The sequence below is a fragment of the Lissotriton vulgaris genome, chromosome 1_1, assembly GCF_964263255.1.
Source record: "Lissotriton vulgaris chromosome 1_1, aLisVul1.2, whole genome shotgun sequence".
In the NCBI taxonomy this organism is placed as follows: domain Eukaryota; kingdom Metazoa; phylum Chordata; class Amphibia; order Caudata; family Salamandridae; genus Lissotriton; species Lissotriton vulgaris.
Genome location: NC_141685.1, coordinates 202,450,525 through 202,468,621, shown reverse-complemented (window position 1 = coordinate 202,468,621; position 18,097 = coordinate 202,450,525). Strand labels below are relative to the sequence as shown.

General features: G+C 43.9%; 1 pseudogene across 7 annotated transcripts in view; it reads right to left on the bottom strand.

Moving 5' to 3' along the window:
• Positions 1-18,097, bottom strand: part of LOC147740876 (cytochrome c oxidase assembly protein COX16 homolog, mitochondrial pseudogene) — a 49,622-nt pseudogene that overhangs the window by 30,679 nt on the left and 846 nt on the right. For 4 of the 7 annotated variants that reach the window (XR_015307470.1, XR_015307469.1, XR_015307472.1 and 1 more), the window contains exons 2-9: positions 7,512-8,135; positions 6,788-6,837; positions 6,510-6,592; positions 3,866-3,913; positions 3,586-3,670; positions 2,901-2,973; positions 2,651-2,726; positions 2,219-2,252 (exon numbers count right to left, since the gene is read on the bottom strand). The product of XR_015307470.1 is annotated as a cytochrome c oxidase assembly protein COX16 homolog, mitochondrial pseudogene, transcript variant X2 (transcript). Of the gene's footprint in view, positions 1-2,218; positions 2,253-2,650; positions 2,727-2,900; positions 2,974-3,585; positions 3,671-3,865; positions 3,914-4,884; positions 4,926-6,509; positions 6,593-6,787; positions 6,838-7,511; positions 8,136-16,778; positions 16,945-18,097 lie in introns of those variants that run through there. The other 3 variants (XR_015307471.1, XR_015307475.1, XR_015307474.1) reach the window with 3 other exon arrangements.

Genomic DNA, 18,097 nt, shown 5'->3' with positions numbered 1-18,097 from the left:
CTTTCCGAGTTTCAGACCTGTGACCTGCAATTAATTGAAGTGCTCTGACGGGGCAGCAGGAGAGTGGAAGTAGCTTCGACATGGGATTGGTGTGGGAGGCAGGAGCAAGTCAGGAGAGGGAGGAGGGGGAACTGCTCTTTTATTTACTTTTTGAGCAATCGTGGCACCGCGCTTTAGATTAAGATCTTAACTGTTAAAGCGCGAGTGCTCCTATTTAAACCAAGATAAATAAAGCGAAAAAAAGGCATATTTGGCAATGCAACTAACCACATCGCCATTCCATTGCGGGAATAAAAAGAATCATTTGAAGGCACGAACGGGGAGGGGCGGGTGAGCAAGAAGGCATCGGGATGCAGGAGGGAAGAGAGGACGGAAGAAATTGATTCGCTCAATATATACACACGGCGCTGGTAAAGTATCCTGCTGCCGCATCCAAGCATGAGAAAAGTGGAAATTAATAGCCGCTATTATTTGACAAAAAGGGTCAAATGCGTCCGTCTTGGCGCGGGGAGAGCCTCCTGTGTCTTCGAACGTGGGAGTGCCGTGAATCAACCTCTGAGCGGGGTGGGGAGACATAATGGAAGCATTGGCGGCCGCAAGAAAAAGAAAATCTACCGCGAAATGAAAAAACAAGGGAGCATTGGAGTCGCACAAAAGCACTCGTTAGAGCCCAGCAGTAAATGGATGCTGCCAGGCCAGAGAAAAACAAGGCAGCGCTGGGAGGGGGGCTAGGCACGAAGGAAGGAGAAATGTGAGTCACGGCGGCCGTGAAGTGTGAAGCAGATCCCTTTGAAGCTCTCGGAGGCAGGAGCAAATGGTAAGGGGAGGAGAAATGCTGCTGGGGTGAATGCCTGAGGCCAAATCCGGATCGTCAAAGTCAGCTTTTGGGTGGACAGCAATAGGTTCGAGTAAACTCGACCTAAAAACGGCTGGTTCTGGAGCAGGACAACCCATCAATCTCAGACATTTCTGATCACTAGACACCAGGAGGGGGGCTGGGAGAAGAGTCCAGAGACCCCCTATGTATAAAAAAAAAACCCTAATCCCTGGCACCTAATGTGTTTTCTGACCCCCGGTGGCGGATGTGGGGCCATAGCCCCATCTGCCTCCTGGGAGATGAGGGGTAGAAGGACTGGTATTTTGCATGCACATTCTGGGCAGCCCCACCCGGGATAGTTTGTATATAGTTCATGGCTGTCTAGAGTGCTTTCTGCATCCCCAATCCCCCACCCCCCTGGGAGGTGCAGAAAGACTGAATATGCCCATTTCAAAATGGGAGTAAAGGCCAAGGAGCTGTCCCCTCCCTGGGGACTAGAGGTGGATACCTGCTGGGGGTTGGTGGGGTAGTAAATCACCCTCCTGTGGGAGACTGCCACTCACGTTAGGGTGACCCAGACCCATTAGACATACATACTTAGATCCCAACTAGCCAAGGACCTTAGTGAGGACTACTTAATAGTAGGTTGTTGGGTATATAGATTATACATAATCGTATAAGCATGTGCACACTGTATCAATAGGTGCAGTTCCTGTCATTGGTTCATTTTAAATCTGATTTAAATAAGATGAAGTAATCAAAACCAAGAAGGCATGGACCTTACCTGTAAAGCACCAGGACCCCGCAAAGAGCCTGTGTGTGTGTGTGCTACAAGCATATACTGCTCTTCCATACAGGACTGAATTGTGCCTTTGCTGAGTCCTATAAAAACTCTGGAATTCCACAAAGTGAAGTTCAGCCCAGGATTCTGATTTTTAGCACCAGAAGCTTGTTACATGCTGTAAAACGAGCATGAACAGCACAATGTAGTACGAAAGGCCACTGCTAATTTCTACTCTAGCTTTCTCAAAGCAGACAGTGGTGCCTATCTGCAACTGCCCACATTAGGAAACTAGATCCAGGACATCCTAGCACCCTCAATTATGAGGCCGAGGAGCCACGTGTGAGGAAAAACCATTACCATGCAGCAGTTGGCAGAGTTTTCCCCAGAACTTCAGGCATATCAGAGTTTAACACCTGCCCCTATACAGGCAGTACTCCATCTACTCCAAGCTTACAGCCTCCATCACTCTAAGGAGGCGAGTACCCAAAGAATACAAACTCCAAACCTTACATCACAGAAGGCGAGTACCCAAATAATACAAACTCCAAACCTTACATCACAGAAATCATTAAGTCACGAACACTTCACACATGGCTTGTTAGTCAGACAGCACTTACCAGCTCAAGACTGCAGCGTGTCCCTGGATGCGTCCTGTAACAGAAAACAGGCATCAGATCGGAGCCAGACTAACATATGGACTCATCATGCATGGCCCAAGCAGTCAGTGCGCTGCGAGTTGTCTTCACAGGAAGTCAGAAACTCTAGTCTGTGAGAGCTCATCATTTATGCTCGGTGTTTACATGTAAACCTGCCACCTCGATAAGTCTGCGCCTGGCAATAAACACTAGAGTACGGAGGGGAAACTACCAATTGGAAACTTTCAGTCTAAGCAAACGGATGACAAACTGCCCTAAAACGATATAGATGCATTGGGGGACCTCAAACAGTTTAATAAATCATGAATGCTTCACTAAACAGGGTAAGTGCCTTCTGCCAGGGTCACAGCATGAATATGGAAACAAAGCAGTTAACAGGGAGGTCAGACGTACCTTCAGGTCTGGGAGAGAATCTGTAGTCACTGCTGTGCCACAGAGCTCTGCAATGCCCAGAATTAGGATGGGGGATCTGTAAAGGTAAATAGGGACACGTAAGACTCTACCAAATAAACGACCACGCAGCAGGGTACTGTGAGTGCATCAGTGCGCTGCGAGGTAGCTTCATTAGCAATCAGAAACCTGTTAAAATATCATCATGTACACTCCACCAAGGGTAATGGATCAAAAGGTACAGTCTACATACCATGTGCAACACCTCGGCTGGCAATGGTTGGTTCCATGCAGGACTGATCCTCCAGGAGGTGGTTTGTTCGGAGCTTAATAAGGAAGAGAACCAAAGGCGTCAGGCGCGATCGAGAAACTGAAAAGGGACATTTATGCCTGCACCAAATCCTTAAACTCTGCCAACAGGATAAGAACATAGTAACGACTGCCCTATTAAACGAATAAACGTTCAGTGCTCTTGTTAAGGTTCACTAGATCTTCACCTGGCGAGCTCTGGACTTTGTTCCCTTTCGCACACCTCAGAGATTGTGTAACCAGGCCACTAAACCAAGATCATGCTGCAAGTAGTCTCCCTAGAGGCACTTGTCTAAAACTTTTCCCAATGGACTCAAGTTAGTACTATGACAGGAGTCTCCTATTAGAGGTGCTAGTATGGAAATTTTGAAAGGCTGCCATAAATAGTTTGCAACCCGGACTCCGACCAACCCACATTACAGCAATCAGTTGGTCAGTCACCTGGAGCTACAAAGGAGGTCTGCTCAGGGCATACAATGTAATCACTATGTATCAGGTGAAACACGGACTATGCAGAATGCTCATCACGGCACGGCCCCCTCAGGCACAAACATAAATATCCAAATTCTATGAGCCTTCTGGGACAACAAATCTTTCTTTATCAAGGGCAGTCACAGTTGTAGACTAACCTGCCCCTGACCAGATGTCCACCACAGCAAAAGAACGTCACTTGGGGTTATGGCAAGGAGGGAAAGGGATCAGTCGCCTTCAGCCCTGCAAGGGGAGGAGAAAGAGCGTTGTATCACTGGTGTTTCAGACGAGGAACGTCACTGAGGAGAACAGTCTGCTCAGAATATACTTTATCATCAAGAATCAATAACACGGAAAATCATCACTGCAGGCCACGTAAGTAGCAAAGCAACAAGACCACCATACAAGACTGGCATTACTGGCTGGATAGAGAGCTACCTTTAATGTCGAAGCCAACTGCCGGCACATCCATGCTGCGCAGGTCTCCTGGGGAAGGAAGCAAGCAACGTTTTAAAGGACTGTTCCATAAAAAAAAAAAAACACAAATGTAGCATGTTTGAGTGCCATCAGGACAGGCTTTGCAGATGCACCTCTATCTTCAGGGTCAGGAATAACCTGAGCACCCAGTGTCGTAGTTACACTAGCTATATACAAGGCAAGCTAGTTACTTTGTTCCCCTTCGCACACTTTAGATCCCACGTGGCCAGGCCACTAAACGAAGGGCCCTATTCAGCTGTTCTGAAGGCCTCCAATTCAGATTCGGCTTTCCCGGACCCATAGCCCTTGTTTCCGACCGAATCGTACACCGGTCAGAACCACCAAGTATGCGCCGACTGAATAGTTTCCAATCCCATCCGTATGACTAGCTAGTAGCCGAATCGTGCCACGCCATGGAGCCAGAGTCGGAGAGTTTAATGCACAATTCGGACAGTTGCAACGACTGTCTTGGCAAGACTGCTGTCTGAAATTGTTCTGTAGAAGGCACCCCTTCACCCAGCGACCTCTGAATCAGTCACTGGGTGCCATGGGTCCTCCTGATCCAAGTATGTAGTGTGGCAGGCAAAATGGGGTGCCCAACAGTGTGCATGATTTTCTGCACCCACCCCTTTTTTTGCTATGAACCCTTACACAAGCATCCATAGAGTGCAATGAGAGTCCATAACCATGCAATTGCATCGGACTTGCACAGTGGTGCTTGCTAAGAAAGTCCTGCAGTTCCAATTCGTACAGAGGACTTTCCAATAGATAAGGAATCGGGCCCCAAGTTAGTCCTGTACAGTGGTCTCTGATAGAGGTGCGAAACTAGAAATTCTGGCAATACTGTGCCATGGACAGAGGAGTCTCCTACCTGGAGAAGGTAGTCTAGAGTAGTGGTTCCCAAACGCAAGGCTGTTTAGGACTCCAACGGAGTCAATACAGGAAGTAACAAGACAACCATACACGTCAGGCATCACTGGCATGAAGCCAACGACAGGCACATCTGACATGCGCAGGTCTCCTGGGGGAAGAAACAACTCAAAAGAAAGCTCCATTTAAGGGTACAATAGTGTAATAGAGTGCCATCAGGACAGACTATGCAGATGCAACTCAACCTTAAAGGGCACGAATAACCAGAGCATCCAGTGTTTAAGGTTCACTAGCTATTTACCAAGCGAAAACTTGACGGTTCCCTTTCACACTTCAGAAGCATGTGGCCAGGCTACTAAACCTTGCTAGTACTGTACAGTGGTCTCCTCCCTAGAAGCGCTAGTCTAGAGAGGATATATAGCAAGTTAGTACAGTGGAGTCTCCTCCCAGAGGTACAAGCCTAGAGCTACTTTGGGACGCTGCCACAAGTGTTCCCTAACGGGACCATAAGTGACCAACCCACATTAAAGTGGTCTGTCAGGCATCTGGAGCTTTACTCCGGGCATACAATGTTGTGAGAAATACATTTAAATAAACACAATTTGACTTGCACACTGTATTAGGAGGTCACCTTAGAATGCCTCCAAGTCTTTGTTAGAAACGTTGCATAATCCCATGTAGGAAAATGCACCTGCTTTAAACGTACAACACTCACTTTTAGAAGGCAGTTTCTCTTATGCACTCTTTTTAAAGTTAATCATACATAGGGACATGTGCTTGGTTTAAGTTTGTAGGGAAAATAAGTAGGCAGAAAAAAGTGTAATAGGCTATCAACGTGCTTCTGTGACTAGCCCCAAGCCATTTTTCTTTTGACTCTGGCTCAGTTAAATGGACATTTAGTATTTTGCCTACCACCAGGGTGTGCTACCTTTATTGAACGTAGCTATTAGAATGGAGGGAAGTTCTAAAGAGCATATTTTACCCATGTGTGAAACACTGAAATTACTTTGTACCAGCATGAATTTTTACCATGGTAATCGAAAACAGCAGATAACGTCACCATCGGATTAGCGGTTTCCACTGACTGATCCCATTATAAACCCTATTTGAAATACAGTGCGCATTTTTATATCATAAAAATGTGTTGAGAGCTAGAGAGGGAATTAAGATTCATCCATCATTTTACTTCCCCTGTCCCTAGAAGCTACTGCAAAACCGTGACTTTACACTTTTTGTTCAGACTTATTTTGAGCAGTGCTTCAGCAACAACCAGCAATCACTTCTCTATCAAAGATTTATTTTAATGATTGCTGCTCAGCTGTGGGAACTGATGAGCTTCCATGTTGAGTTCTTGACTTTAGAAAAGAGCAAGATTTTCTGCGCTCCTAAATACCTCTTAATGGGTTCTTTAATTAGGATTAGGCTCTATTAGCTAGTCAGTGGCAAATCTTTAGGGAACACGTTGATTCATGCTGTTACTAATCAATCTTCTATTTCACCTTTCCGTTACCTGGACTAACGGAAATAAAGATAACAAAAACCATACGAATCCAAAAGATTAAGGGGTTGGAAACTTCAGCATGGACTGAAAATAGAGAACCTGACTGCTGATATTTATGACCTAAGCTGTTTTTGGTGTTTGGTTTAAGACTATTCCTTGGGAGCCAAGCATGTAATCGCTATATTAGGAGAAACAGGAATACTTTATCAGGGACGGTCACAGTTAACTACTCACCTGCTACTGACGACATCCACCACAACTTAAGAACGTCACTTGGGGTTATGGCAAGGAGGGAAAGGGATCAGTCGCCGTCAGCCCTGCAAGGGGAGGAGAAGCAGTGTTGTATCACTGGTGCTTCAGACAAGGAATGCCACTGGGGAGAACAGTCTGCTCAGAATATACTTTATCATCAAGAATCAATAACACGGAAAATCATCACTGCAGGCCACGTAAGTAGCAAAGCAACAAGACAACCATACAAGTTAGGCATCACTGGCTGGGTAAACATTTACCTTCAATGTCATGAAGCCAACTTCAGGCACATCCGGCCTGCGCACGTTTCCTGGGGGAAGAAACAACATTTTAATAGGGTGCCCCTTTGAAGGATACACTGTCCTAGTGACAACCAATTACACACTACACTATAACCGGTGCACCCCAATACCACCTCCGCATAAAAAAAAGTAGGCCCCAACCTGGACAGGAGTATACAAAACCGGCACTGGCAAAGCAAATGGGTTTCACTTTCAGGGTCTACAAGTGTAGAGGAGACCGGACCCTCTTCAGAGGACAGTATCATAAATAATGCATATACAGAAGTACCACTGGCTCGATTCTTCCATTTTTAACTACACTTATGCAGCAGTAAACCTTTGCCGTAGTGAAGACTATGGCACAAGAAACTCCTTAAATTTTGACTGCCACGGAGGGTCAATGTTGGTAAAGAGGTCAACATCAGAACTCTGCTATAAGAGCCTTGGTACCCTTTGAGATGGTACCTTACCATGAGGTAAAGTACTGTGAGCAGAAAAGCTGGTCCTCAGTGCACATGAAGTAATCAGGTGGTCAGGATCACGGACTATGCAAGATTATCACAACACAGCTTTCACATAGGACTCACTTGTACGTGGAGGCCATTGAAAAATATGGCCAACATACGTAGGCCGTCAGAAGTGCCAGCTCAGTTACATGCACAACAAAAGGTGAATGCGCTAAGTAATCTCTACAGAAACCTACCATAGGATTTGAAGAAGTTAACATGGCGAAGACTCCAAACCGAATTCTTCAGGTCAACACCTGCCAGCATAACTGTCCGATACTGAAATAGCAAATCAGCATAAAGGGATAAAACAGCGCCCATAGGGATCTTTGCCGACTTCCATTTGTAGCACAGAATGTTATCCAATATGGTGCCAACTCAGACCTTTAGTGCATATGCGAGTTGAGCTGAAACTAAACGCAGCCCATTAGGACTGCTTGGAGGTGACTGTTTTTTGTGGTTCAATAGATTGAGCGTCCTCCCAGGGGCGGGGCCCTCTGATGTTCTGCCACTCAGAAAAACTTGAGTCTTTCAGTTTGTCGTACTCCGATTCTATAGAAACACTCTTCTTTCTGACTTTCTCTTCCAGCGCCGGGGCAAGCTTTCCTCGCAGCTTCTGGGCATCATTTCTTATCTGAGTGAACTCCCGAAGGCCAAAGGAGCCACCAACGATGAGTAAGAACATAGGAAGACCATATCGAAGCGTCTTATTCTTTTGAAGAGCGCGCCGCACCCCAGCAAACATGTCTGCCAGCTAATTAGGCTTCCAGGGAGACGAGAGGAACACCTCGTAAGCCAAATTGAGATCCCAAGTCCACAACCTATATAAAAAGTTAGGAAAATATATATTTAAAAAATGACAACACAACTAAAACGGGTATTGCAAGATTCATTGGGAGGGAGTGCATCAGTGCGCTGCGAGCTAGCTTCATAGGAAAATCAGAAATTCTACTCTGTTGAAGTGTCATCATACTCACTCCCGAACAAGCATTTGCAATGCAATAGGTCTCGCATTAGGAAAGTTTGATGTTTTGGTATTGTAAATGATATAAATTTTTATTTATGTTTTTTAATAGTGAAAATATAGGAATAGTTTTGTATTTTACAATGCCAATAGTTTTAATTTTTTTAATGTGACATCTTTTATTATAATACAATATGTGTTGTTTGTATGTGACTTATATGTATTGATATTACAAATAACAATAGCTTCTAATGAAATGTATGAATTAATTTTAAAATAAAAGTTATTGTAATGTATAATGGTAATTGGTAAAATTTTTGCAAATAACTTGGTGGACTTGTATTTGGAGGGTGGAGTTTGATTGTGGTTTTGTTTTTTGAGTCTGTTTGATGGTGGATTTGGAGGGTGGAGTGCTGAGTGGTGGTGCCGAGTGATGCAGGGGTGGTGGTGCCGAGTGATGCAGGGGTGGTGGTGCCGAGTGATGCAGGGGTGGTGGCGCCGAGTGATGCAGGGGTGGTGGCGCCGAGTGATGCAGGGGTGGTGGCGCCGAGTGATGCAGGGGTGGTGGCGCCGAGTGATGCAGGGGTGGTGGCGCCGAGTCATGCAGGGGTGGTGGCGCCGAGTCATGCAGGGGTGGTGGCGCCGAGTCATGCAGGGGTGGTGGCGCCGAGTCATGCAGGGGTGGTGGCGCCGAGTCATGCAGGGGTGGTGGCGCCGAGTCATGCAGGGGTGGTGGCGCCGAGTCATGCAGGGGTGGTGGCGCCGAGTGATGCAGGGGTGGTGGCGTCGAGTGATGCAGGGGTGGTGGCGTCGAGTGATGCAGGGGTGGTGGCGCCGAGTGATGCAGGGGTGGTGGCGCCGAGTGATGCAGGGGTGGTGGCGCCGAGTGATGCAGGGGTGGTGGCGCCGAGTGATGCAGGGGTTGCAAGGGGACAAAAAACGGGTCTAACAGAGGGCAGAAAAACAAGGGAAACAAGCGAACCATAAATAAACAATGCTATATAAACCTGCAACTTAATAAAAGCCCTAGCATTCGATGTGTTACAAATTAAGCACTAGGAAAGGATCTGTTAATGAGACGTTATAGGGAGTGCAGCAATTTAATTAGTCTCTATCCGTTGTGCTGGTGCTTAAAATGCAAATTACCACTGTTTGGCAGGCCCCTCTGTCCTGCGCATCTTTGTGTCACTGCATGTACTGCACAACTAATGCATACGCATACGCATACATCTGAAGTCAGAACCATGCCCATGCTGTTAATAGGATCTCTGCTAACATTCTAGTGCACATTTTCAAGCCTTCAACCCAGTCATAAAAACAAAGAAGCACTGTGCTAGAGCAAAGACAAACTTGTGGCTATACATGTAGGCAATGCTTAGGTTCACAGCTTTCAAAATGTGCTCGAGTCCCCTGCCCGCATCCGTACAAGGTGCGCGCAGCCAATTAGACATTTCCCGTGAATTTTAAATGATTCAAAATGTATCTAGGACTCCAGACCTAGAAGCAGATAAATAAAATCAAGCGATCACCGTACTTAAAAAAAGCACCGACCCATGAACACTGCAACAGCAGCATTTGCAGTTTTAGCTTCAAAACATTGCCTCCACATTTCCATAGTTTGAATCGCACTGTGAAATAATTTAACCGCCCAAAATACACTGTAAAAAGCTGCCTTCCTATAAGAGCCCCTGCACCACTGTAGCTACAAATTAAGCACTATAAAAGCAGGTGAAATAAAGCCAGTATTTGGTTGTTGTTTAACACAATATTATTACAATGTTAATTTAAATCAAGCCACATTGTGTATACTTTATCTGCTTTCTGTAACATTAACTAACAGAAGGAATATAAGCCATAAAGCTGCATACACTACGTTAACCTGCGAAATAATAAAAACACAGGTACTTTTTTTGGGTTTACAAAAACACCACTACTAAAAAAAACTGGAGCTACATATTTAAATGTACAGAATATTATAAGTGGTACCTTTTTTTAAAAACAATTATGTTTTAGACAATACGGTTTAAACTTTTTATAAAATTAATTTGTGTACACGTTTATTTTGTAACTGAAATAACATTGTAATGTAATATTAAATTCAGATGAAGCACACAGACCGAAAGTCTTCTATAGTGTGAAACAATAACATGTTTTCACCAGTTGGAAAGGAAACCAGGCCAAGCTAATTAAGTGTGTTAAACCTTGCAGTAAAGATTGTAATCTATTGGCGCACATCATCTGTGAAATGCAAATTAACTATCAGCAGGATGCTAAGCTCCTTAAAAAACAAGCATTGGAAATACAATAGGTCTTGCATTAGAAAAGTTGGAGCTATTGGTCTAGTAAATGTTATAATTTGTTAACTTATGTTTATGTTTTTATAATAGCAAATGTATTAATTTTGTTATTGTAAATGCCAATATTTATAGATTTTGCAAATGTGACACCTATAGCATTATTAAAGCTACATGTTTATTTTTTCACTGACATACATGTATTGATATGACAAATCCTAGTGGCTTTTAAATGTTATAAATATTTAATAATTACATAAAATGTTTGTAATGTATAATGGCACTACCTTAAAAAAAAATTGAGAAGATTGTGTAGCGTATTGTAATTTTTTTAAATGAAGATTAAAAGTGTAATAATTTTTTTTTGTACTGTTGTAATAAAGTTTTAAACATTGATACATTGCATTTTTGCTGAGAACTGGGACTTGGGGAGAACCCTTGACAGCATATTTCACACGTTAAATATTTCACAATGGCACGAAACCCCATATTCATAAAAAGGGTGTCAGCTGTGAGCCGTAGCGAGGTTAGATAAAGGTTTGATGGGAAAGGTCTCTGGAGAAATCGCATTTTTAATCAGGATTTAATGATGGTGCAACGGAACACTTTCTTGCAGACGGACCAGTTAACCTCTTTAGAGCCAGCAGGTCTGCATTTAGCACGTCGCCTGGGGCCACAGAAACGGGCAGAAGCGGGAAAACGAGAAAGAACACTGGAATAACAAAGAAACAAGTCTGATGATGCGAGGCACAAATGAATAGAAAAGGCTCGATGCGTAGGCAGAGAGTAGGCAGGCGCTGGAGAGGGAGGGGGTGGGATGCCTGCAGCTCGAGCGACCATATGGAGGTGGAGGGGAGTGGGCTGCCTACTGAGACGTGGCGGGGGAGAGGAAGGGATTGCTTTGAGGTGTGATGCTGAGGCTCCAATGGGAGCAAGAGGCACAAAGCTCTTGGCATTGCTGTGTGGGGGGCTCAGTTTCCCATCAAACACCTTCATTAAAGCCACTGACTGGAGTTTAGCTTCCTAAAGAGATTCCATAGTCTATGTCTGGTTTTTATGGAGTGATGTCACAGGAGCCGGGATACTCACCACTCCAGCTGACGCAGCTTCAGTTTCTGTCCGCCAATCGAATAAAGCATTTCTTGTACCAGCCAATCTTCACCATTAAAAGGAAACACTTCACACAAAATCCATGTCAAATGCTAGACCTCACAGACTTTGAATGCGTCAAATGCTGAGAATGGTTTCCAACATGCTAAGATGCTGGGAGCCAGCCGTGAACAGCATATCTTTAAACAGAAGCAATTGCTTTAGCCAAGCAATCAAAGAAAAGTTAGTCAAGCGGAAAAAAGAGAACAGTTCTAACCATGAGAAGACAGTAATGCACGGGTGGCGACTGGGCTTGGGATTTTTCGGATTCTGCCTAAAACTCTGTGCAATTCAAAACCAGCTGTTAACGAGAGTGAGCAAGGCAACCTCGAAAATATAAAGCGGCATAGCGTACAGGTGTGGAGCAGCACAGGGACATACAAATCCCAGGCGAAATGAGAAGCGCGGCCTTCGTGTCACGACGATAAAGCATCATTATTCTACCCACGAAGACAGCATTGCAATGGGCTACTCTTCTAAAAATAGAAATGTAAATTAACGTTTGGAGGTTATTAAATAAAACACTACCTAGATAGCAATCAAACCGCTAGTCCATTTTTAAACTTAATCAGCACAGTTCTGAAAAAACACGGGAAACGGGTGACATTTGAACATAAATTAACAGAATTCAGCTGCACCGGGCACTATGTGCATTTATGCTATAAATCTAAGCAGGCGCAGATCATTCTTCTGTTAAAATACGTAAGCAACACCTCAGATTATTACCCGTACATCTCCTGGAAAACAAGTACTTACTTAAAGCGCGGACAACAGAATAGGCACGATGTAAGCAGGATCAGAGAGAGAAAGGGTGAGAAGTGAGAACGAAGACATGGAGTGAAAAGGGTGAAGGCAAGAAGTTTAGAGGGAGAAAGAGGGTGCGAGAAAAGATGGAAAGAAAGAATGAGAAGTGGAAACGCGAGACACGCCCTGGCGGCCGTGAAAGTGAAAGTACGGCCGCCCTGTCGTGGGCAGTGAATAAATTAGGGGAGGAGAAATGCCTGAGGCAGAGCGCACGCTGGGGGAAGCTTGTGGGAGGGAGGCTGGTGGCTTTGATGTGCATTCTGCACGCGCTATTTTCACGGGCACAGCATCAAATCGCTGCCGAAGGCTTACTTATTGCAAAGAGGGAGCTAACTAGAGGGTGGAAATCAAGGGCGGCGCCGACACACAGAAGATGGCTGAACGAGTTCCTGAAATGGGCTGCGGCGGAGAGCACAATTAGGTACCAACTGGCCCGACGTAGATCAGATGAGAAAGCTCAGGAAGCAGCAATGGCATGGGAAATCCTGGTTCAGGCTCTCAGAGATAATGTAGTGGAGAGTGAAGAGCAGGAAGAGGCTGTAGAACCAGGGACCCTGGGGGAGGCGGTCCCGAGCCCAGCGCCAACACCGAACACATGAACACATCAATAGACTTGAGACTCCTGGAGCTCCCAATACAGCTGGATCTTCCGACACCAGACACAGGTACAGACACCAAGAGGGGGGGGGGGGGGGAGGAAGAGAGGAGAGAGGAGAATCACAGCGATAATGGAGGACAAAATAAGCATCTCATGATTGTTGGGGGAGGGGGGGCGAAAAATTAAAAGCAGGGAGCGGTAGACCACTTGTGTTGCCAGCACTAACCAATAGAGTTTACAAGATGCTATTAATGCGAGAAACGCCGCCCGGCCTCCGGGATGTGGGTTGTACGGATGTGTGCACGATAACCGGATGGAGCCTACGGACCGAAGGTCCTGCAACAAAATAATGCAAGTATGTTGTTCTACTTACATTGAACTCTGCAATAAAAATTGTTTTACAAAAAAAAAAAAAAAAAAAAAAAAAATCAAATCGCTGCCGATGGTTAAGCTCTGGTTAAGCCCCAATATCTCTTGCAAGCTCAATGCGCAAGCGCATTGACAGGCTCGACCTAAAAATGGTAGGTCACTGCAAAGTAAGAGGTAAAAACACAACATCCCCTTCGCATTTGCATACTTTTAAATACACGCAAAATGCTATTACCTTATTGTAGTCGATAAATAAGAATAGTTCATGCTTCCCCAAATTTAACAAAAACTACAGACCCAGGAGACTCCGTCATATAACTAAAAATAAAACCAAGCAAGTAGTGTGCTAAAAATGAAAGCCCTGCAACCATGTATGTTAAAACACTAGCATTACTGACAATATATTTTTTTGTGCAGATAAACGTGTTATTATAAATCAATAGTTAGTAGCTAACTTACAAACAAAAAACAAAACATACATGCTGCTTCTAATATAAAAAGCAGTGAAAGCTGCTGGATGATAAAACCCTGGCACCACCTTTAATACAAATTAAGCACTATAAAAGCGGCAACACAAACAACATGCTGCTAATAGCGTGCTAGAGAGAAGGGGGGGGGGGTGATAAGCGTGAGGCGAGAGACCGCCTGGCGGCCATCAAAGTTAAAGCAGGGGGCAGTGAATAAATTAGGGGAGGAAAAATGCCTGAGGCACAGCGCACGCTGGGTGATGCCTGTGGGAGGGAGGCTGGTGGCTTTGATGTGCATGCGCTTTTTAGGTCAATGCGCTTGCTTTTCACGGGGACAGCATCAAATCGCCCGACGGTTAAGCCCCAATATCTCTTGCAAGCAGGCTCGAACTAAAAACTGGTCCATAGTGCAGAAGTTTACATACCATGAGCAGTAAGTCAAATTGAGATCTCCGGTCCGCAACCTATATAAAACAAGCATTTGAAATGCAATAGGTCTCGCATTTACACAAGTTCTATTGCCATTGTAAAATGACAATACCTTTAAGTTAGGTTTTAAAAAACAAAAATAAAAGGCATGGTCATTTGCAATGACAGTAGCTCAAACTTGCGTAAATGCGAGACCTATTGCATTGCAAATGCTTGTTTTTCTTGTTACAGAAACCTACCCTCTTCCTCCTCCTTTTTCTAAGGTACCCAGTGTGTGTCGGGAAGCCTTCGATTTTTTTGTTACACTGAACACCTATTTAGGGTTTCATTTTGCCACAGAAGAATGGGAAATTTGACAGTTGGTTTTAATGCCACGTTCGCTTCATTTCATATTTTTAACACTTTTTTTTTCACTGTTTAATTTAAATTGTGCGTTTATATTGGTCTGTATGCCAAGATTGCTGTATTTTTAAAAGTAGGTTTTCCCCAACTGTTTGATAGTGAGCGCATAAAATGCAGATATATACTGCATATAATTCAAAGTGATGGTGGCATAATGGAAATCTAGTCAGTTTATCAACTGGGCGGGTGCCTCTGAAAGTCTGATGGGTCTCCCATGTCAGATTAATTACATACGCGTGACTCACCGCAGCCCATTTGGCCTTTCAACAAATCACAGATCAGTTTATGTGCCAGTGTGGCTGTGAGTACATCTATACAGGATACTGCGGAGTTTACAGCATGAGGACGGACCATACCAAAGAAAGCTGTCTTCAAGTAGAACATCAGTGTCTCCACAAAAGATGTTCCTCGCCATAAAGGAGTTTGTCAAGAGAGAATGATTTGCTTGAGGGCTGTCAACAAAAAAAACGCCTGAATTAGCCATCTCCTTCTAGCCTCTTTGCAGTGATGAAGCTGCATCGCTCTTGGCAACCACCATTGCATATGCCATAAAGCTCTCACATTTAAGTGAAGGGAGGGTTGCGGAAGATTCACAGATTAATGGATTTTGTTTAGATCAATGCTGGAACCCCAAAAGGAATCCTACAGAGTTGTAGGCACTATGGTGTGATTAAAGGAAAACTCCTGGAAATTTTTAAATATGTGCCTTTATCTGGAACAGGGTTTTGCATTCTAAATACAAGTGTCACTCCACTGATACGTACCACTTAAGGATAGTCCTTCCTATAGTATGTATATAGCAAACCAGTAGCATGCATAAGATTTATTAGAACAATTCAACCTCTAATGCTATTTTTTGCAAAGCACCCAGCAAAAACCTCATCAATGCCTGCATATCGAAGATCCTATTAATTTTCATGTTGGCAGCTTGTTAAATGGCATAGATGTGACCGTTCAATGAAAATTATTGGCAAAGTCAACCGGTCTCGCCTATGTGAGATCTATTGACTGTCATTTTTTAGCCATACTGTGCAGCAACGCCATCTTCAGTGCAGGGATGTTGAAAGGGAAAATAAAGTGCTGTGAAACATAGTGCTGTGACGCATTCAGCACTTGCTGTATCATACAGCTTTTTGTCTTTACTATTAGCCAAGTTGCAACCTGGCTAAACAAAATTGGTAAAGACAACAGATCTCACATGGGAGAGACCTACTGGATTAGCCATTGCTTTTTCTATAAAACCCAATACCTCCCATTTCTTTATACACAACTGTATGCACTATTTAGGTTTCGCCTCTGTTGTCGGTGAAAAGGACAAAATAAAATCAGGCTTAGAACCTACCCATTACTTACCATTGGTTGGTTTCCTTGTCATTCTTGAATCCCTGCTTCTTACTGGTCAGGCCTCCCGCTTCCTCCTGTCCCTGCTGTGGAGCATGGACCTAGCACAGCTTCCAGTTTGCGGTCAGTGTCCTTCCACTGTCTGTGCGCTCCGCCAGGCACTTAAATACTTTTTTCCATGCAGAGCACTGGATGGTCTCTCCCCCCGCCCAGGGTTAATTCTCTCTCCTGTAACTGCAACTCTCAAGTAGCTTGCTCCCCTCCAACCCCCTGAAACCTGTTGGCCCTGCCAATGCTGGTTTTCAAGTCTAAATGCAGTTTACTCGGTACAGTACAGATTACCACACTAGTCTTTAGCAAACATCTGTCTTCACTGTGTGTATTATGTCCAAGCTAAAGGCAATATTTATCAATGATTCAGTACACACACATGTAAGGATGCAATGTATAAGAAACCAATACAATTCAGAGATTAACTTTGTTTGCCTTTTATAAAATAATTATATATATATATATATATATATATATATATATATATATATATATATATATATATATATATATATATATATATATATATATATATATACACACACATATATACATATACACACACACACAAGAAGAAGAAGAGAAGTGTGGCTCACTGGTTAGAGCAGGCAGATCCGGAAGCAGAGGTCAGACCCGGGACCAGGGTTCAATTCCCGACGTGGCAGGGTCTTGAGCTCAAATGTCCATGGACTCGATAATTCTCGCTTCGGTGCCTGACCTAATCATGGGTTCACACTCTGCAACTCTGGGCATTAAGCTTGCTTAATCTCCACAACGGCCCCCCGCGGCGGGATGCCTGGCTTTCACCTTGGGGATGCCCTGTAGGGGCTATCTTACAGGGAAAAGCCAGGACGGGTTCCCAAGGCAAGCGCGGAGATACCCCTTCGGGGGTCGATTCTGGCGCTATATAAGAAACATAATAATAATATTATTATTATTAATAATAACACATACACAAGCACAAGTTCTTTGATAGAATTGACACCGTTTACAATAGTTGAGTAATGTATTCCATATATTCCTTGTGCACTGGCATCAGCAGAAGTCAGGTATGATTCAAACTTCAGAAGAGTCCAAAGAAAAATAATTAAATAATTCTACCCTAATCATCAAATACAACATTGTCACCTTCTCCCCCACACAAACGTCACACATTTTCTCTGACGATTTCGCTTTTTCAGGAAAATTGTCAAAACATGTCTAATAAAATTCTGTATGGCAAAAGAACGACACCAATTGTTTTCTATTTGCACGGCTGCTTTCTCAATGGTCTTCATTTGATTAATGTTGACATCATTACTACTGCAGAAATGACAGGGCGCAGATTTGCATTTTTTGCTCCTTAGAGATTGTGGGGCTGTTTTATGGTCAACTTGATCTGATTTATACTTTTGTTTATGATATTTCAAAACTTCCAACATGTTACCGAAACTGAAGTAGTGTTCCCTCTCATTAGTGCTACAAATTATCTCAAAAACACACTGCACATAGTTGATTTTCAAACAGATTATTCTCTATGAACTGTAAGACTGCAAAAGGTCTAGCTAACTCAAAATGCCTGTTTTATATTTGAAGACACTGTCGCCTGTGAATGGTCACTTGTTAATTCAAGGGCGATTTACATTTTCTTTGCGTCAATAAATTATTTTTCCAGTGAAACTTTAAAACTAAAAATCATTTTTATATCCAAATATGTCTCATTATAGGAAGCGGTACAAAAGGGGGTGGTGATGGACGGAGCATCTGAATCAATCACTCACACCCAGTCAAAAGATCTGGGTTTAATCCATCACCGTTCTTTAGCCCACTCTTCCACCCCAGTTTAGACAAGGCTATATGCAAATCAGTCTGACCAAGTGCCTCATGGGAACAGTCCAGCCCGAACTGCCAAGCCATGTCTTCCCTGGCCCGGAAA